At 41.4% G+C, this 21,591-nt stretch overlaps 1 protein-coding gene and 1 pseudogene across 3 annotated transcripts in view; both read left to right on the top strand.

Annotated features, from left to right (window-relative positions):
• The first annotated feature begins 15,147 nt into the window (after positions 1-15,147).
• Positions 15,148-20,087, top strand: LOC143711127 (uncharacterized; annotated as a pseudogene). The gene is made up of 3 exons (XR_013194748.1): positions 15,148-15,204; positions 17,576-17,817; positions 18,456-20,087. The product of XR_013194748.1 is annotated as an uncharacterized LOC143711127 (transcript).
• The window catches only part of LOC143711116 (uncharacterized), a 174,156-nt gene continuing 167,747 nt past the window's right edge, over positions 15,183-21,591 (top strand). For both annotated transcript variants that reach the window (XM_077202450.1, XM_077202449.1), the window contains exon 1: positions 15,183-15,223. The gene's annotated coding sequence lies outside the window, so the exon portion shown is untranslated. The remainder of the gene's footprint in view (positions 15,224-21,591) is intronic.

The following is a 21,591-nucleotide window of genomic DNA, read 5'->3' as shown; positions in this document are numbered from 1 at the left end:
CTCGTTCCTCCCGTCAGCTGTCTCTCCAGGCTGTCACAAGGTCTTTCCCTTGTTGCCAGCAGCACTATTCACCGCAGTCAGTGGACATATCCAGATCTTCATGATTTCCATTACACGAGAGTAGATGTTAAAACTTCATGCTGATTTGTACTCTGCTTTCGCCAAGATAAGCACCAACTAAGACGTAGCTTTACAGTTACCTATGCTTCTCCATCCATTCACGCTTCTTTCCATTCCAATCTAATTGTATAGCTTCTTATACCTTTTAGGCTACTTATACTTCTGTACTGGATATTATTGATCATTAAAACTGACATTTAACAAAAAGAGACAGGGTTGTGTAATTTTATTTTATATATTTTAAAATATGTAGATTTTTTTACATTTATTTTACTATACATTCTCTTATGTGCATGTATAATGCAATTAAATGAAAACCGTGTCTCTGTTAAATGTCAGTTTTAATGAACAATAATGTTTCATATTTTTAAAATGAAAACAAAAGGAAGCAGGGTTGTGTTTTATATATCATGTTGTTATAAATAAATGCAGTGAAGATAATCAATGTACGCGTTGCCTGAACCATAATATGCCATAAAACCATAATATTTCATAATATTTTGATTTATTGTTGACGAAAAGAGTCAGAGTTGTACTTTATACCATATTTCGTTTTATTGTTGCCTAAATACTGTTGTTACTTTGTCCTGTTGTTACTTTGTAACGCGTTATAACCAACTCTGGTCTAGATTTGAACTGACAGAGTGTGTCTGCTTCCCGGGCAATGTTAGGAAGATTGTTCCAAAGTTTTGGTGCGAAATAGGAGAAGGATCTACCGCCAGCAGTTGATTTTGATATTCTAGGTATTATCAACTGGCTGGAATTGTGAGATCACAATAGATGTGAAAGATAATGCGTTAAGAGTTTGTTCAAGTACTGGGAAGCTAAACCATTTAGTGATTTGTAAGTGTAAGACTGGAAAAACTGGAAGAACTGTAAGAGAGGGCTACTCTGAGAAAACATCTGAACTCACTCTTGTGCACCATTTGAGACGCAAGTCTCACCTTAGAATCATTCTAATCTACATCTTTTACCTTGGCCCCCCATTCTCCCCGCACTTCTTTTCCCTCATGCTGAAATCATCTGAAATTCATCCAAAATATATATGGTTTCAATGTGAACTATTATCATACAGTTTTATATGTTTGGTATCATTTGAAATGTCTCAGTGCGACTGGTACAAATGTCTCATTCCCAAAGAAGTAAACCAGAAGGTAATAAAGTTCTTAATAGTTTAGAAATATCTTGCACACAGTAGGGTGTGTCTTCCAGACAAATGGTCAGAAGGTGTTAACTCAATGCAAATTTACACTGTTAGCAAATTGTTCAATGTAAATCGAATTCACCCCCAGTAAGCCTGGGTGAGTAAGGTAAATTTCCACTGTGAACACGTTACCATGTGAAAGAGGTTCTGGCTATTCGTTCGGTTCACATGACGTCACTGCAGCTTTGCGCCGCCATCTTGACGACCTACGGTCTCAATAATGCCTGCAATATGTTGTGCAGTTAGCTGCAACAACAGCCGAAAGAGGAACCCCGAACTGGTATTTTATTCTATACCAAAAGAAAAGGATTGAAGAAATCTCATATTGTATGAATGTCTAATATTGTATCATGTCTCATCTTTCTGTGCGCACACACCCGACCTGAAGCGTGCAGCGAGAGAGAGAGAGAGAGAGAGAGAGAGAGAGAGAGAGAGAGAGAGAGAGAGAGAGAGAGAGAGAGAGAGAGAGAGAGAGAGAGAGAGAGAGAGAGAGAGAGAGAGAGACAAGGAAAACAAAGCATGCAAATGGAAATTATCGCGGCCGGAAAAACTATCGAGCTCATTTTTTTTTATCGCGCGATTAATTGACTATCGCGACAGGCCTAATCCAGATTAATGACAGCTAGCCGTGAGCCGTGGCTAACAGCTGGCAAGCTACCAGCTGAGCAACTTAGCTAGCTAACAACTCGCTACCTAGTCAGAGCAAACTACCACCAAAATCATACATTTGAATTTCTTTTATAATACCAACATTTCCCATGATTAAATATAAATCCTTGGTCGCCAGGTGCCGCTCTTTTACGTCTTTTACCCATCCAGCAACAGCATATTGATACGCGTCTGTACTCTTTAAAGCCTTCAAGCGATCCCCACTGTATGAGGAGGGGTTATGCACAAGATAAATTTATATATATCATGGAAGGCAAATTGGGGCAAGTCTGGGGCAGATAATGAAGGACAAAAGTAAACTGGGGGTAACAAATAAGGATCGGAGCCTAAAATTAAAATTTTATCCATGTATCTCTGTCTTTCTCTCTCATTCAAATGGGCAGTTTGGGCGGTCATACCGGGCGAGATCGGTCGTCAATATGGCGGCGTTCTATTTCTAGTGACGTAGGTGGCATCTATGAATATAATGGAATGCAGAAAAAGGATCAGTGCCTTTTCTGTATCTCAGATCAGCCCGTGAGGACTCTCAAACCTCACGTAGCCTATTTCTAATGTCGGGTAAACATTTTCCTCTTTGTTCTAGAGCATTTGATATTTTGCACGGATTATCTTTGAATTGATTATTAAATTGTAATGATACATTTACCTGACATAATAAATTGTTATATTTGATTAGTCTAATTGACTTTGACATTATTTTCATTCAGGAGTTTAAAAAGAATGGCAAAACATTCGCTCACACTTAATGATGCACAGATATCATTAAAACCTTTTCATTTATGGAGTCAGATGAAATAACGAGAAAATACATATTGTCGCTGTCCGATGAAAACCGCGCATGTCCATTTTGCCGATTTTGAGATTTTTCGACGGATAGAATGTCCAGGTTCGTTTCCGTATACAGTACGCTTCACATTATCTAAATGACCAATGAAAAGTTGTGAATTATTTCATCTGATTTTCACGTATATCCATTTGCTGTCAAAGCTGTCAATCACGCCGCGTATCTCCCACCCTGTGCGGCATCTCGCCGGTCTCGTGAAGTTTCATCTTAAGCATCTCTGGAAGCTCAGCATTGGATAGCCGAATAACACTGTGAGGTAAAGTATCAGCAAACGTTTGTTTTTGACAACTGTTCTCAAGTTTATTATATATGCACAAAATTACGGTAGGACTGTGCAAACAAAGTATCAGTCTAGCATTGCCATGTCAGTGTATTGATTCATTTTCCCTTCATAGTTTTCAAGAGACATTTAATAAACTGAGCGTATTTAATAAACTGAGACGTATTTAATAAACTGAGCGTAGCCTATTCATCTGTCAATATGAAACGCGACTTGGTCATTCTAATTAATGATCGGAAGAACGCGTATCGACCACCGTTACTGTAAAATATGCACGTATGTCCATTTAAACTCGATTTTGGTCAAATGTGGATTATATCATTACACTGGCAAGAATATGGTTACATTTAAAAGATGCCGTACCAAGTATGCAACGCTACGTCCAACTGCTTTTGAAATTACTGTGTTATTTTCACTTCCTGAAAAGTAACCGTTTTGGACATACGTGAGTTTCATCGGGCAGCGACGATATAAGAAAATGTATTGAATTTAACCAAAAATACTTTGCCGCGAGAGAAGACAGTAACAGGCAGAGACCTTCCGTGCTGATTGGATGTTTGATTAGGGTTAGAGATGAACTGTGCAGGACAGTCGATCGGCAGGAGCAGGGTTGGGCACCCTGGTGTACAGTATCTGTACACGTAAGTGTATACTGAAATGAATCCCGTTAACAGTAACGTTAATGTTATGAATTATTCCACTCAGTAACCATATCTCCAGTTTCATTTCAACTGACCACACTGTTAACGCTAATGCCGTCTCTCCATCATATTTACAGAAATTTGCTGCAAATGGTCGTTGCTGTAAATGTATTCTATGTTATGGGAGCACCCCATTTCCCTCCAAAATTAAACACAAAAACATATTAATGCTGTGTTTCTGCTACTCCCCAGAAAAAAAATGCTATTATATGCAAGTCATTTAAGTGTCAACGTAATAATCAATGTACATTATGCGTCGATATTTACTGGTAATTGCTGCAAATATAGCTGCTGCTGTCTGCCCCGCTCAAAATCACTGGCAACGCGAATTTGTTTGGAACTATGTAGAGCTACATGAACCACGTGACCGCGAGGCGGTGAGATCAAAGAGTGTCGCAACTCTCATATTTAACGGCTCTGGTCAGAGCTAGCTAACCGCATCTGTAGCGAACTGCATAAACTAAAATATATTCCTGTAGATTTAATACTTTTTCAACCCACAAATTAATGTTTCTCTCCCTCCTCGACCCCCAGCAGGTTCAAACCTACCAGAAAAAATCCCTTAGCTTATTCAGCCTTATCCAGCTTAACGCAGAGTCACGGAACTCTGTTCGATCTGTCCGGGTAAAAACTGAATTAACTGACTGTAATGCATGCCATGACTGATTATGAAGGCAAAAGTCTCACTGATTTCATTGATTTTGTTCAAAAGAGCATGGGTCAGCTGTACACATCGTCATGTTTTGTGGTGACTGTCCCAGACATCCCAAGTCTCCTGGAAGTTCCTGGAGTCTCCCGCGTATTGATAGCGGCTCCTTGATACCCGCAAATTAGTTAAAATATCCCGGAATCTAGAGGTCGCACATACTGTGCTCCAAACCGTGTAGCGCGCACGGCAGAGACCTTGCGTGTGTGTGCTAGTGTGTGTGCCTCATGAAGCGCATGTAAGACAGAGCATGTAAGACCCAAACAACAAAACAATCAAACAAACGAACACAAAATCACTCAGGTCTGAATGAACTCCACACATTCTCCTCATGCTCGCTGCTGCTGCACTACATGTTTATTTCAGTAGGAAGACGCCAGAAATGCACAAGTATCGCTGTGTCCAAAACAACACAGAAATGAGCCTGTCCCTTAATCAAACTGTATAAAGTGTGTTTGATAGTTGTGTAAATATGAGAAATACAGTGAACTGCTCTCCTCACCTTCTTCTTTTGATATTTGCTGCAGAGTAGACGCTACCACGGCGTATTGCTGACCTCAGTTCATTTGAAGAATTAAGATTTAACAGATGATATCCTTTATATTTAGTCCAGTAGGGTTAGGGTTAGTTGATTAGAAAAAGTTGATTTAAAAGTTGAGTTTTGTCTCATAGTCCTTAGTACAAAGTATTGATTTTAATAAGATGTATTTCTGTACAATGACATAAACAGTCCATTAGTGCAGCAATTCCCAAACTGTGGTCCGTGAAAGGCAAAATAAAATATAAAATAATAATTTTTTACTTTCATTTTACCAGGAAATTGCCATAAAAAAAGTAAAAAGTATATGTAGGCCTATATTGATATAAAATTTTAATTAAATTGTCAAGTTATTGTGTGATTACTAAAATAGTTTAGTGGCGCTCGGCCGTGACGTTCAAGTTCAGTGCCTGCCGTACGAACCACAATATGGATCGGTGGATAACAACAGGTTCTCTGAAGAGAAAAGAGGCAGAGGTAACGAAATGTTTATAAATGGAATGAATAAGGCCTGTTATTTTTATTTCCAGTTAGTTTAATGATCTCGCGTTTCTGAAATGTTTTGCGGATGTGCTGTTAAGTGGACAAACTCAAGCCTACTTTTTGAGGACTTGTAAAACTCTGAAGATTAATAATCCCCTAAAATCACAAAAGGTTTTGAAATGTTGACTAGGCTATATCCAAGTGTTCTTATTACTGTATAGATTGGAAATAAACCTGTTGTTCAAATGAACCTGATTATGCCCTCGGGCGCTTGAGTAAATAAATAAATAAAATATGTTGTAGCTGTTGTGTGCAGTAAACTTTCTTTTAACAAGCCTGTTGTACTGATGTGATGACCAGTTATAGTTCTCTTACGAGAGGTTCTCTCGTTTTGCGTAAGTTTAGCTTACGCTACGGGAAAGTATCATCTTCTCGAGATACTGAAGCCAAAAAATTATCCTTAATTTTGTATTCCTTGTCAATACAGTGCAGCAGCGAGCAGACCTAGAGCAGGCCATCTCGCGTGCTCATTGGCTGCCCTGCGGGCAACTTCCCTGATTTTCGTCTCTTCAGCGAGCTCTTCGCATCGCTGGATCTGAAAGAAGCCACCGCCGCCGTCGAACAGCGGACAGCCAGCTTAGGACAGCGCTGAGAAAGCCGGCCGTCTTCGCCACCTTCAGCCATCCGTGCGAGCTACGCTATCCGGCGACGTATCCTTTACCTTGCTGAAACCTATTCTAAAACCTATTCTAAAAGAGCAGCGAGTGTCTTTTTTAAGACGCCTCGCACTTCCGGGGCTGCGAGCTCTGTGAAGCGCTTCCGCGGTCGACCCTGCGGGCTCGACTCGAAGCCTTCAACACCCCCCGCCTCTCGTCACCGACGCGCAGCTGCCGCTCACGAGCCTCACTGCCGTCGGATCTGAGAATGAGGCCGAGGGACACGTACGAGCACGCGGCTAGCTCTCTTTACGTTACAAGAGAGATACCCCGCCCTCGCGTCCCCGTTTGCGCGTCATGCAGAGCCCTCTCGAGCTCCCTGCATGACCCAGACGGGCTTGAGCGCCGCCGTCGAAATGTCTCGCCCTGTCAGTCCCCTTAGATACGGCTACTGTAGCGGTGTGTTTGGCAGCCAACGAGCCGATAATGTAACCCGCTCGCCTGCACACCCGCCGTTCTCGCGGCGACCCAGAGAAATCTGAAGTGAGTATAATGTCAGATTAAGAATGTAAGTTACGTGCCCGCTCACGAGCGCTCACGCTTACTAACAGACACAACTCGCCTCCGAAAAGACGTGCGTGTTTAAGTTTATTCCCTGTCAGTCCCCTTCAAAGAGGCTACTGCAGTGGTCCAATTAGCAGCCAACGAGCCGGTTTTGTTGACCCTCTCGCCTGCACACATACGCCGTTTTCACGGCGACCCAGAAAAATCTCAAAAAAAGAGTATTTAATGTCTGGTCCGGCTCATGCCGTCGGTGTTGTAAGTGTAATGAAAGTGCCCACGCCCCAGTGTTGAATGTAAGAAATGTGTCCACAAGTCTGTGCCCACTATCTGCCCGCTCTGTTACACGATCAAGAAAGCAGGTTATGAATGTAAGTCTCGTGCCCGCCAGAGTGCGTTCACGCTTGCTAACACAAACCTCCCCCCGGTCTCCGCCCGCGCGTTTAAGTGTTATCACAAAACGCAAGGCATTAATAAAACGCTCCCCATCCATTATGATCGGGGCGTCAAATACACTTGTAAGTCTAGTGCCCGCGCTCACGCTTACAGGAAGCTTTTCCACCCGGAGCGCTGCTCGCGTGTCAAAGAGTGAAAAAAGAATGTTCCCCATCCCTTATGATTGGGACATCTCACATAAATCAGCCGGTCTCGGCTTTTCAGCGAGCAGCCATTGCCCAGAACCGAGAGCGCGCGCGCCGCGCTTTCGGCTCCGGGTCAGTTTCACAAAAGAAAGCAGTTTATGGATGTAAGTCTCGTGCCCGCCAGAGTGCGTTCACGCTTGCTAACACAAACCTCCCCCCGGGCTCCGCCCGTGCGTTTTAAGTGTTATCACAAAACGCAGGGCATTAATAAAACGCTCCCCAATCCATTATGATCGGGGCGTCAAATACACTTGTAAGTCTAGTGCCCGCGCACACGCGCTCACACTTACAGGAAGCTTTTCCGTCCGGAGCGCTGCTCGCGCGTCAAAAAATGACAAAATAATGTTCCCCATCCCTTATGATTGGGACATCACATAAATCAGCCGGTTTCGGCTTTTCAGCGAGCAGCCATTGCCCAGAACCGAGAGCGCGCGCACCGCGCTTTCGGCTCCGGTTCAGTTTCACAAGCCCGCAAATGGCGGCGGTCTGAACCCGGAGGCCATTCGCCCCCTAGCGGCTCACATAGCTGCGTGGGAAACTATCCCAGGGATTTCAGAATGGGTGTTGAGCACAATAAAGCAGGGCTATACACTTCAATTCATTCGCCGTCCCCCGCGCTTTCAAGCCCGGACCGCGACGATAGTGAATGCGGAAGTAGCACACCTACTTCACGCAGAAATAGCAAAGCTGCTGTGCAAAGGGGCTATAGAAAAGGTACCGCCTTCTGAGCGAGTCAGGCTTTTACAGCCGATATTTTCTCGTACCCAAGAAGGACGGAGCCTTCAGACCTATCCTAGATCTGAGACATTTGAACTAAGTGCTTGCGAAAAGACCGTTCAAAATGCTTACGACCAGGAAAATCCTCGCGCACGTTCGCCCGAGGGACTGGTTTATTTCTCTAGATCTGAAGGATGCCTATTTTCAGATTCATATAGTACCCCGTCACAGGCAATTTTTGAGATTCGCCTTCGACGGTCAGGTATATCATTACACCGTCCTGCCGTTCGGCCTGTCCCTGGCACCCCGTACATTTACAAAGTGCATGGACGCGGCGCTCGCCCCCCTGAGAAGTCAGGGGCTGCGAATAATGAACTATCTGGATGATTGGCTGATATTGGCGCAGTCAGAGACAGAACTGCTATCTCACAGAACAGTGCTTCTCAGTCATCTGGAAAGCTTGGGTCTCACGGTCAACTGGACCAAGAGCTCATTACTGCCCAGCCAGTCAATTTCCTTTTTAGGAATAGCACTGGACTCTGTGACCTTGACGGCTCGTTTATCGACACAGCGCGCGCGCCGTGTTCGCCACCTAGCCGCATCTTTCCAGAAGGGCAGCTTTCTCCCTTTGTAAACATTTCAAAGGATGTTGGGCTGCATGGGATCAGCTGCAGCGGTGCTCCAGCTGGGCCTACTGCGCATGCGCCCGCTCCAACGCTGGTTGAATGCTCGCATGTCCCGCCAAGCCTGGGTGTCTGCCGGCCAGAAAATCAGAGTGACTCAGGCCTGCATAGAAGCTATGCAGCCCTGGTTAGTGGCCGACTGGTACCAGCAGGGAGTAATGATGGGAACCATCTCTTATCGTAAAGTCATCTCGACAGACGCGTCCAACTCGGGTTGGGGCGCGCTGTTCGAGGGCAGACCGGCCTTTGGCCAGTGGTCAGACCAGGAGAAGGGTTTTCACATAACTGTCTGGAAATGATAGCGGTCGAGAACGCGCTGAAGTGCTTCCTCCCGTTCATACAGGACCAGCATGTTCTTGTCCGCTCAGACAACATGTCTGTGGTATCCTATGTAAACCGTCAGGGCGGTGTCGGTTCCCATGTGGGATCTTTCATTGGTCCTCGAGGCCCTGAAAGCTTTTCCATTTGAACCACTAGACTCCGTGGGGTTGAAATATCTATCACTGAAAACCGTCTTTCTGACTGCACTGTCGTCAGTAAAACGTGTAGGGGACCTGCATGTGCTGTCTGTCACCGCGTCGTGTCTTGAGTTCGGACCGAATGACTCTAAAGTCATCCTCAGACCTAGACATGGCTATGTTCCTAAAGTGATGGGCACTCCATTCAGAGCGCAAGTTATTTCGTTGTCAGCTCTCCCAGCATCTGACAGCGAAGGTGATGTGAATCTCCTCTGCCCTGTCAGAGCGCTGAGGTTTTACATTACGCGCTGCACCTCCTTCAGGCGTTCGGAACAGCTTTTTGTTTCGTTTGGTGGGCGCACCAAGGGTCTCGCCTCCTCGAAACAGAGCCTGTCCAGATAGATAGTAGATGCTATAGCGGCCGCTTACGCGTCAAAAGGTCTGCAATGCCCTCTGGGCATCAGGGCTCATTCCACGAGAGGCGTTGCCTCTTCTTCGGCATGGTCCAGTGGAATTTCTATCCATGACATGTGTAGCGCCGGGCTGGAGCTCCCCATCTACCTTTGTCAGGTTTTATAACCTAGAAGTTCCTGCCTTGCAGGCTAAACTGTTGTCAGTCTGAAGGAGAGGTGTATTCTGCCCAGATCTCCTGCTCAGATCACTCTCACATGACTCAGCTCTCCTGGTTGAGCTGCATTAAGTAGGGTATGTGCCATGTGCCTATACAGACCGGCGCGCTGCTCTGTATTCCCTATGTGTGCTTATGTACAAGTGATGGCCCGCGTGGCTGGCCACCTTATTTTTTCCACTTATGGGGTTCCCCTGAAAGCTCGGGGTCTCATGTGGATGTTTCGCGCGCACGGCGTTGACAAAGTGTTCCCGTAGCGTAAGCTAAACTTACGCAATACGAGAGAACCTCTCGTAAGAGAACGATACTCGGTTACTAACGTAACCTCGGTTCTCTCTAGAGAGGGAACGAGTATTGCGTAACCGGCCGTGCTTGCGCCACGAGCGACTTCGCTTCAGTCGACGAAAACCAGGGAAGTCAGCCTACAGCCCCTAGTGTTATACGCTAAGCCAGGCCCATTCTGGCGGGCTGTGACGCTATGAAGGCGCGGGCGCCCTTCATTGGGCGTGACGTCACGCCGGGCTCACTGGTAGGCTGCAGCAGTTGCCCGCAGGGCAGCCAATGAGCACGCGAGATGGCCTGCTCTAGGTCTGCTAGCTGCTGAACTGCGTTGACAAGGAATACAAAATTAAGGATAATTTTTTGGCTTCAGTATCTCGAGAAGATGAATCTTTCCCGTAGCGTAAGCTAAACTTACGCAATACTCGTTCCCTCTCTAGAGAGAACCGAGGTTACGTTAGTAACCGAGTATCATTTTAGTGCTAGTAAGCCTATTTAGAGGTGCGGATTATTAGGACTCTATGTAGACATATTTTATTATGTGTATTATGAGGTGGTCCGTGAAAATTCTTGATTACAAAATAGTGGTCCACACACACAAAAAGTTTGAAAACCCCTATGTGCATGGCTCACAGTTTCTTCTCCACATATGGTTGTTTTCCAACCACCTTCCTAAACCTGTATTAAAGGGGTGGTTGATTGCGATTTCACTTTTTTCATTTTAAATAGTGTGTAATGTTGCTGTTGGTGCATGAACAGTATCTGCAAAGTTGCCGCGCTGAAAGTTCAATGTAAGCAGAGATATCGTCTTTTAAAAATCAGGAAGTTTAATGCCTACAAAAACGACTCGAATGGGACTACAACGATACTTCCCGGGTTTTATACGTAACTAACCCATAATCAACCCTTCCTCCGGAATATTCAAAAAATGGGGCGTGGCCATATTTCTGCGGCTTTGTCGAAGAAGAAGAGTTATAGTGGAGAGCAGTAGCCATGCCGTCGAAAGTGTGTTATTTTCACCCAGCTGTCAGGTCTTGTGTGTTCGGGCTTCCTACGGACCCTGTAGTTCGTCAACAATGGCTACAATTTATGTTTGATTATGTTCCAGAAAATTACAATCGTAATTTAGCTCTCTTTGCTGCGCATTTTACGGAAGACAGCTTCTAAAATCTCCACAAATTCAATTTCGGATTCAACAACAAACTGTTACTAAAGCATGAAGCAGTTCCAACTTTAAAACCAGAGGCAACAGTTGTTGGGCCACAACCAGTAAGACTTAATAATTTTAAATGTATTTGCATGTATAATGTTAGACGTAATGCTTTAGTTTTTATCAAGGACGTAAACAAATGCCAGTGCTGGCTTTAGTAGCCACTTAGTTATGCTATTTCGTGTGTCTATGACAAACGCGTACAAACATTTTGGACCTGAATTTGTAATTATGTACTAATTTTGTAAATGTATTTTCCATGTACGTTCCAAAACATAAACCAATGCCAACGCCGTTTGTAGCTAGTTAGTTCTTTGCTATTTTGTGTGTATAAGACAAACGTGTATAAGGTTCAAAAATTTATATGTAATCGCATCAGCAAACCTCAGCTGCTGTTATCAGATGTTTTCACGTTCTGCATTTTAACACAGTTGCCACATTTACACCTAAAGAAAACGATACACTGAGTAAACTAAGTTTTGTGAATAGATAAACGGTTTTTCATTATATCGACAAAACAATAACTTTAAAAAACGGCATTACTCAGTCATTTATTCAGTTATATAAAACATTTAATCAGGAGAAAACCGTATCTCAAAAGCTAACAAGCAGCAGTAGCATTTTCAAGTAACAGCATATCGAAATTCTTATATAATAATAGTAGAATAGAATAATAATAATACAAAATTTACAATTTGTAAGAGCCGTGTTTGGGGAGGTTCTGCTTGACTCTCTTCATAGCCGCCTTCTGGGACTGATTCTGGCTCAAACTGATACGCAGTATTGACACCATTATTTACATTTGACCGGAGCACATGCAGCTTTCGCCTGTAAAAGTAATGGGTGTGAAGTTTCCAGACAAGTGCGCTACGCAGTTTAGCCAATTGCAACACACTGGCCCAACTAACCAATCTGAGCCCATTGCCTGTTTCTGAGGGAGTGGTTTCATAGAATCAGGAAATCAACCGGTCGTTCAAATGACAGGAGAAAGCGGCTTACAATAAAGGTGAAATTTATGAAAAATAAGGCTTAAAAAAAAAATAAAACACTAAGACGTTATATTGCACCCCATAAACACAGTCATGCAAAGAAAAAAAGCAGTAAACCACCCCTTTAATATATTTATATGGCTTTGAGGTTTGCTGTGTGTAACCGGCCCAATTCTGACCACCGTTACGATCTGTGTTGTGTTTAATTGAGAGAAGACACGAGACACTGGAACTAGGGATGCAACGATTAAAGATTTTGTAAGTACGATTATTGTCTGAGAAATAATCACGATTTTTTTCCACAGACTTGGGTAACCAAAACATTCCGCTGTTTTTTGGTTGTTGTTTTTTTACGTTGCACTGAAAGCTGAAAGTTGCACGCCACGTTCTCCTTTTTCCAAAGCGCTAGAGCGGTTGCGCTCCGGAGGCGTCTGTCGTTGCTGTGTTGGTTCTTGTCACTTGACCTAAGGTGCGCTTGCGGCATTTTGAAAAGTAGAGATGTTTTTATCTCGATGCGGCGCGCCCGCGCTTGGAAAAAACGAGCGCGCCGCTTCCCTTATGAGCGCGCATGCCGCTCGCTTACATTTGAAATAACGAACTTGAGCGCGCAAAAGACGCGATCTGTGAACAGGCCCTTAAGGCGTTTTTTCGGTGGGAATAGAGCGTCGCTGCTAGTCCCCCTGCCATAGTGGTTGACGAGCACGGCATTAAGCTGGTGCACCGCTGGTGTAACCTTGTTTTCGTTTGGTGCAAAAGTTCCGTTCCGTGCAGAACATTCGGTGTAGCATTGTCTTTACGATTAATTAACCGTGACGTTTTAAAGCGCGGTTAATTGTGAAATCCGGTAATCGCTGCATCCCTAACTGGAACTGCTGCTGACAGAGGGTTTATAAGGAGCCATGTAGATGGTACTGGTTAGATTAAAGAAAATACAGCAATGATAAATGTTTCCTGTGATTTTATCACCTCTAACTGCCTACCTCTCCTCAGCGTGTTCAAATCAGTCTGAACAAACATCACAATGTTAACAACATATCAAAAATACAATGGATGAAAACATGTTGCAAATATTAAGTGCAAAATGAAGTCACAACCATTTATCACAGCATACAATATAATCTCTTGCAGCTAATTTTAAATCAATCATGAATTAGAAAGGAACCAAATTGATACAAAATGAATACATCAGAAGATTGAAAGATATAAACCATACCTGAATGAATGGATTAAAGAAAATACAGCAATGAGAAATGTTTCCTGTGATTTTATCACCTGCATAGATTAAAGGCCAGTTAATCAATCAGTTAAAATCACCACGCTCTGTTGACGCACACACACATACTCAAACTGCTGTACTCATTATTAAAACTATCAAATCCTATCCATCCATTCATAAAACACTTCCTAGGACACGTTTAACAGTCTTAACAATGATATTACTGCATATTATGAACTTACTCAAACTTCTGAGAACTTCTATAGGTCTATATTGGAAGAGCACCTCTTACTGCTGCTTACCTCTCCTCGGCGTGCTCAAAGCAGTCTGCGGAGTGAGGACCCAGCGTGAGCTGAACGGCAATGACGTCACGGCGTCAGTAGCCTACAAATAAATCAAAACTTATTTTCCCAAATTGACACTAACGATGTTCAAAACTAAATTATAGCGTTTTCTTAAACAAATTAGTATAAAGTAAATACATAAAAATTGACAGGAAGATTAATTAGTGAAAATCATTCATTCACATTGTGAATAGACCAATTTCGAGCCGACGTCACAATTACGTCACGGCGCTAGCTGGAGGCAAAACAAAGGGAAAACTGCAGGCGGCCAATACAAACCAGCACAGATTCGGCTACATAATAAGGAGCTTAAATTACTATTATTATTATTAAATGTCATCTTGTTGTGTTGTTGGATGCAAGAATCAATGAAAAATGAATATCCTGTATCTGGAATTTTTATTTCTGGAAAATATTCACATCATTAAAATTGCACCGTAATGTCACTCTTTACATTGACGTCTTCTTGGCGCTGGCTAGGCAGAACTGCGGATCGTACCACACAAGTCTTGTACATGACCATTCATCACATAGTTATAGGCATCTAAAGTTTTATATGACCCCAGTATGTCTTTACGCTCGGTTTCTCTATCGGATAGGTGTAGGACTGAGCCTAGCGTTAACGTTAATCCTGTCAGATCGTCCATCCATTGCCTGAGCGTGTACGGGTCCGCCAATCTGGTTCCGTCTGTTAAAATTAACTTTTGCAAAAAACAAGCTAACAAAACTTGCAAACTAACGTTAGGGAAGCGGCCAGAGGGATCGTTCTGCAACCACCTAAGCTCCGCCCACAGAAAAACGTCACCATGTTTACCAACTGAAAAGGGGTCTATATATTTACTCATGAATATTAACATCTGTCACATGTGCAATGAAATTATGCATGTTAGGTGATCACATGAACAGATTTCATATATGTATTAAACAACATTTGAAACCATGAGCTGAATATATTATCATGTTTGTTGATGTATGATTCTACATTATCAATTAAATAATCATTCAAATACAATAAAATACAGGATGTGCTCTATCAGCATAATTCTTCCTAATTTGTTCTTCATTTAATAAAGGTTCCTTTCACATTTAGTTATTGGACTGGAGTCACTTAAGTTCTAAAATAGTAGGCATATAATAAAAGGCTAGTAAATATGTGAATCTGCTTGGCCCTCATTGGCTGCGGGGGTGTCCCGTGCGCGCCTGCGTTGGATGCCAATGACGTCACCGCTCCCGCGCCGTCTCTTCCGTCATTCAGTTTCAGCGTCGAGTCTTCTGAGGTGAGGAGAGCAGTTCACGGTATTTCTCATATTTACACAACCATTTATGCAGTTTGATTAAGCGACAGACTCATTTCTGTATTGTTTTCATCGGGCACGTCTTTCCTGGCGTCTTCCTACTGAAATAAACATTTAGTGCAGCAGCGAGCATGAGGAGAATATGTTGAGTTAATTCAGACCTGAGCGATTTTGTGTTCGTTTGTGTGTTGTTTGGTCAAATCACATTACATTCTAACATTGCAACATTACAATCTGAAAACAAAATATTGTTTTTTAATAAGTAATTACATTTAATAAACTTAAAATGAAAATAAATAAATAAAAACTGATATCATAAAAATACACTTACACATTTATGCTCACCAACAACAACCAATATTTTAGCAAAACATATTTATAATTTAGTGTTAATGTATATTTAAGTCTGAATTATTGCGCTGTTCGGCACACATGCACTTGGCGGCGCTCGTTCACAGAAGTTTAGCCTGCAGAAGCTCGTCCACTCATGACAGCAAAATGGAAACATTTACAGATGGAGAATATGTCAGTGGATGTTATGCACTGAGGAAATTATTGGATGTCACTTCAGCTTAAAGATTATTAATAGAGGTAGGCTATATTTGTTTCCACCAATCGCTGCACAAGTGAAATTTACGTATGATGATGAAAGCGTGTTAGTGTGAGCCCTCCTGGAACCCATAGAGAATGCATTGCAGTCAAGGGGGTAATCCAGCATCCGGAAAGCGTACCTTCCATGGGGGCATTGGCTAACAAGCCATCACCTGCTGTTAGCATTTCATTAACTCCCATTCATTTTGGCATCACTTTGACCGCAAAATAACTTTACATCTGAGGCGTTTAAAGACTCTTTTTGTCCATTGTATATTTCTAAAGAAACACAACAATGTATAAAAGGCTCCCATTACCTTGTATCTTACATTATGGCCCCGTAGAAGCCGTTTTTGTAAAAATAGGATAACGATTGCGTCATAACCACGTGACTTTCTGTCGCACAGTAGAGAAATTACCGTATAGACAGAAAGAGAAGCTCACAGGCAATCGGGGGGGACGTGGAGGTTCAAAGTCAAGGGAGAAGCCCATAGAGAGTCCATAAAAGCAACGGAACAAAATATTTCAACAACGTTTTCTACTCAAGCTCTCCTTCTCTGCAAGATTCGGAAGGGAATGATTCATTATTTCTTGACACAGATACTAGAAGACTTACAACTGTCAGACAAGTTGCTCATGTCACATCTGACACAATGCTGACTGGACTATATCCAGAGGCAGAACAACAGTGACGCTAGCGTAACTCTGTGGTTGAATGTGAATGTGATTGAAAAAGTCCCTTTCATACTTTGGTGGTGCGTCGCCCAATCGCCCTAATGAAGAAACCGCCCCTGGAATTGATCTCAAGTGTTGCTGTTGCCATTTTTATGTTTACACTTATTTCTTTGTACATTTATCATTTACCGCACTATGCATCCTCTGTAAATGATAAATGCATAGTAGCGTACCACTAGCATTGTACCGACATTTATTTTTGGCAGATTACATTTACTTATTAAAATTGGTGTCTATTCTAACACTTTATATTGCCCCTGTAGTTTCTGTAGACACAAATCTGTAACATTTACATTTATGTATTTGGCAGACGCTTTTATCCAAAGCGGCTTACATTGCATTTCAAGTTACACATTTACATTATCAGTTCTTGTAACATGTTAATGATGGAATTACTTTATTGCAATTAATAGTTATTATAAAGTCAAACCATATTTAGATTTACATTAACATATTATGGTGTTGTAGTTATTTGCCTGTAGAGGTTAATAAATATAGGTTAGGCCCATTTATTTAATTATTTTGTTTTATTATTGATGATTTATCCATGTTATATTGTGAAAAATAACAGTATCGTCTTTCAATATAACTGTTTTACAGGCTTTTATCAAATATCCTAACTTAAATAATGTGTTTCTAACAGCAAACACTCAGAATAAAGTGAGATGATCTGCTGATGATCCTGAATGTCTTGTTGAATGACTGTTGATGGTCTGAGGCTCATCAATATTAACAGATCTGCTGAAAACACTCTTTATTTCATGACAATAGTTCCTGTTTTCACCTCATTTATTATGCTGATGTCTTCAGATCTCCTGTAAATTGACACCTAAAGCTCATTTCATTGGTGTCAACAGACTGAGGGTATTTGTTGGTGACTATATGTAGCCAATGTTTATTTCTGTTTATGCTTTCAATTCTTTTTCTTACCATTATTTATATTTGAAAGAATTTGCATTATTATATTATGTTGTCCAGCATGAGCAAAAAATAAACTCAGTAACTTATATATTTTACATTTTGGCAGATCAGCTCCTCCCACAGCAGTCACATCATCGGTGAAGCTCCTCCCACTGTAGTCACATCATCGGTGAAGCTCCTCCCACTGTAGTTCTCCCCATCAGCTACAAGTAAAGATGAACAGCAATGCATTAGGAAGAGCTGAAATCTGTAAAGACTGAGTTTATTAAAGAGGAAAGTGAGAACACGAGTGATCCAGAACCTGCAGAATGAAACACACTGAAGATCCTGAAGAACAAAGAGGTTGGTGTTTATTCTTCATTCATTCATGATGTTGAAGAACATTCATGTTAGAAACATTCAAGCAATTTATCACATTTAGACAAACTTTAGTTAAACTATGAAATGGCTGCAAAAGTTTCTGTTTAAAAAAAAAATCAGTAAAGGGAGGTTTCATTGATTGTCAACATCAGGTCAAACTAAATGTAAATATTTTAACTGTTTCCTTTTACATTTATTTTATATATGGTTTACAATTTGTAACAATTTTACCTGAATTTTGACCTGAATTTTGTGCGTATTTTTAACAAATAACAAATAATAATAATTCTAAAATGTACAAATTTAAAATCTATTCTGCTTTAATGCAAACATTTGTGTTCTTTCTCGCAGTGAAATTCACTTGATCTTGTGGTTCTTGTGTTTGGGATTTGTGCCTATAATGTTTTAAAAATAATAACTGGAAGATCAGTGTACCTCATTCATGGAAAGTTTCAGGGATGTTTAATTAATTTATTAAAAGACAAGTTATTGTAATATTTTATTGCAGTTGTCTGTTACACCTGGGATCATATTTATCTCCATTCACATATTTCTCTCTTTGAATTATTTTGATTATTTAAAAAAATTTGAAATTATTTTTTCTTTCATGTCAGACCTGATGAAAGTGGAGGAGAGTGAAGAACTGAGTGAAGTGAAGGAGGAACATCATGTCAAACCTGAAGAAAAACCTTTGAGTCACTCAAAGACTAAAAATATATTTTTAAAGAAAAGAAAAGACAAGAAATCTTTCACCTGCACTCAGTGTGGAAAGAGTTACACAACCAAACGAAGTCTTGAGCTTCACATGAGAGTTCACACCGGAGAGAAGCCGTTCACATGTGATCAGTGTGGAAAGAGTTTCACACACAAACATAATCTTGATGCACATAGGAGAGTTCATACTGGAGAAAAGCCGTTCAGATGTGATCAATGTGGGAAGAGTTTCACGCAATCATCATCCCTTAATGTTCACATGAGGATCCACACCAGAGAGAAGCCGTTCACATGTGATCAGTGTGGAAAGAGTTTCACATACAAACAAACTCTTGAGTGTCACATGAGAGTTCACACTGGAGAGAAGCCACATGTATGCAATCAATGTGGAAATCGTTTTAGTCAGTCATCATACCTTGATGTTCACATGAGAATTCACACCGGAGAGAAGCCGTTCATGTGTGAACAGTGTGAAAAGACATTCTCAGACAAAAAAACTCTTAAGATTCACATGAGAGTTCATACAGGAGCAAAGCCTCATGTATGCTATCAATGTGGGAATAGTTTCAGTCAATCAGCAAACCTTAAGAAACACATGAGGATCCACACCGGAGAGAAGCCGTTCTCATGCCATCAATGTGGGAATAGTTTCAGTCAATCATCACATCTTAATTTTCACATGAAGATCCACATCGGAGAGAAGCCGTTCACATGTGCTCAGTGCGGAAAAACATTTATCTGGGCATCAAACCTGAAGAGACACCTGACAGTTCATACGAAGGAGAAGCCACATTCATGTTCTGTGTGTGGAAAGAGTTTTTCACTGCTGCAAACTTTACAAAGACATCAGAAAATACATACTGATGTTTGAGAGTACATGTGCTTTGAGTGTGAAAATACTTTTGCTACAGGGATAAATTTAAAAAGGCACCAGAGAATTCACACTGGAGAAAAACCTTACAAGTGTTCACACTGTGACAAAAGATTCAGTGACTCATCAACTCTGAAAACACACGAGAGGATCCACAGCAGAGAGAAGCCGCACACGTGTGATCAGTGTGGAAATAGTTTCACTATTAAAACTCACCTGAAGAGACACATGAAGATCCATAAAGTGGAGAAAGTTCATCAACACAGCCTGAGATCACGGTAAGTAGTTAATTTGTATGTGCTGAGAAACAAAAGCTGCTTTTCCACCTTTGGAAAATGTTCCGGTTGTGTTTCCACTTGAGCCTGGTACGGCACCGCATGGCACAATTACAAACTGTTCTCGACCCTGAACTCTCATCACACTTGGCTAACCGTGCCGAACTGTGATGGTAGTGTGTGTGTACTAGTGGTGGAAATTTTTTATTCTTTCCAGAGATTTGTTCATTTTCAGTTTGTTCACCAAAATGATTCGTTCATTGATTCGTTCAGTGACAATTTCTTCATATAACATAAATATGACAGCATGTGGCAAAAAAATAGTGTCTTATGTGTTATGTCTTAAATCAACGATTGTATTTACTTGTAAAAAAATAAATGATTGGGCTTTATTAAAATGTGTGCCTAATTTACTCATTAAATTAATAAAATAAGTCAACATTATTGGTTCAGATCAAGGTTATTTTTGCAAACGAAAACTGAAACTAAGACTAAATCTATTGGTCAAAAAACATTTTCGTACACTGAAAATAAAAATTAATAATAAATGAAAAACTGAAACTAACAACAGTTACTAAAAAACTGACTGAAATAAAATAATAATTAGCAAAAATAACTAATCGTTTTCGTAATTAATAAGCTCTTTACTTTGGAGGAAAATCTGACCTGGGGCTGTTTAAGGAAATGCCTGATATGGCGCTTCATACGTGTGAAGTTACTGAGGCGATTAACCGCTGTCCTGTAACGCACTCAATGAAGGACCGTAGCGTCGAACACATCGCTAGTGCTCAGCGGCTGTTCATTAATGATGCATCTGTTGCAGTGGAATGGGAAATAACACAAGGTAATAAGACACAAGTTGGACTTCTTTTAACTTGAGCGCTGCAGTTTTAGAATGCCGTTTCATTTGAGACGCGGGTGCGACAGCAAAACAAGTTCGTCTAGCACAAAAAACCTTTAATGTACTACTACTACTGTATGTTTGAGATGTCATGTTTTGATGAAGGTTGACATGCTGAAAGCTGCTGTTGTTATCTTTGTTTTTACAAAACATTTACTGCTAATAATAGTATTATCCACGTGGAGACATTTCCCCGCAATGTATGGAATACCAGGACATGACACACACACAAGTACGCGTGCATACAAAAACAGACAGACGCGGAAACACACACTCACACTCTCTGGTCAACTATCTTTGTTGGGACTCTCCATAGACGTAATGGTTTTTATACTGTTCAAACTGTATATTCTGTCTCCTTACACTAACCCTCCTAACCTAAACCTACCCATCACACAACTTTCTGCATTTTTACATTTCCAAAAAAGCTAATTTTGTATGATTTATAAGCTTGTGTACCTCAATTTAGGTCCCTACAGTGACACGAATGCCCGTCTGTTTGCATCTAGGTTTAAGTCCCCTCCAGGATAGAAAAACATGTACACACTCTCACACACTGCATAGATACTTCATTATTTAATCACACTGGCTTAACAGCAGGCTGGTTGGCTGTTTTTTGTTTTAATGTATCAGTGGTTACTCTGCTACATTTACAGCTGAAAAAAGTAAACTAGACATGTTTAACAAGATTTCATCTTTAATATATTTTTCATAGTTTTTTCTTGTATACTTTTTAAGTTCCATTTATTTGGTGATATTCTGATACAGATACAACAACTTCAGAGTTGTTACATGAGTCTTTCACAGCCGTGTGAACTGTCTCAGCACCAAACATGTCATCTTTTTGGGAGTCTATGGTGCGACCGGTTCTGTTCTCCTTCCGAATGCAGGTCGGGTAGTTTTCCTGTGACTGAGGAGAGACGTTGGCAGGGCTACTTAGTCTGGTGTGGCCAGGGGCGAAGCGAAAAGTCGTTACAGACTTTACAAACTGCATCTTTGGG

This window comes from Siphateles boraxobius, unplaced genomic scaffold, assembly GCF_051911475.1.
Source record: "Siphateles boraxobius isolate OS27281-9 unplaced genomic scaffold, OSU_SipBor_1 49, whole genome shotgun sequence".
NCBI classification, from domain to species: domain Eukaryota; kingdom Metazoa; phylum Chordata; class Actinopteri; order Cypriniformes; family Leuciscidae; genus Siphateles; species Siphateles boraxobius.
The sequence above is the reverse complement of the archived record's forward strand: the minus strand, read 5'-3'. Positions and strand labels throughout refer to the sequence as shown.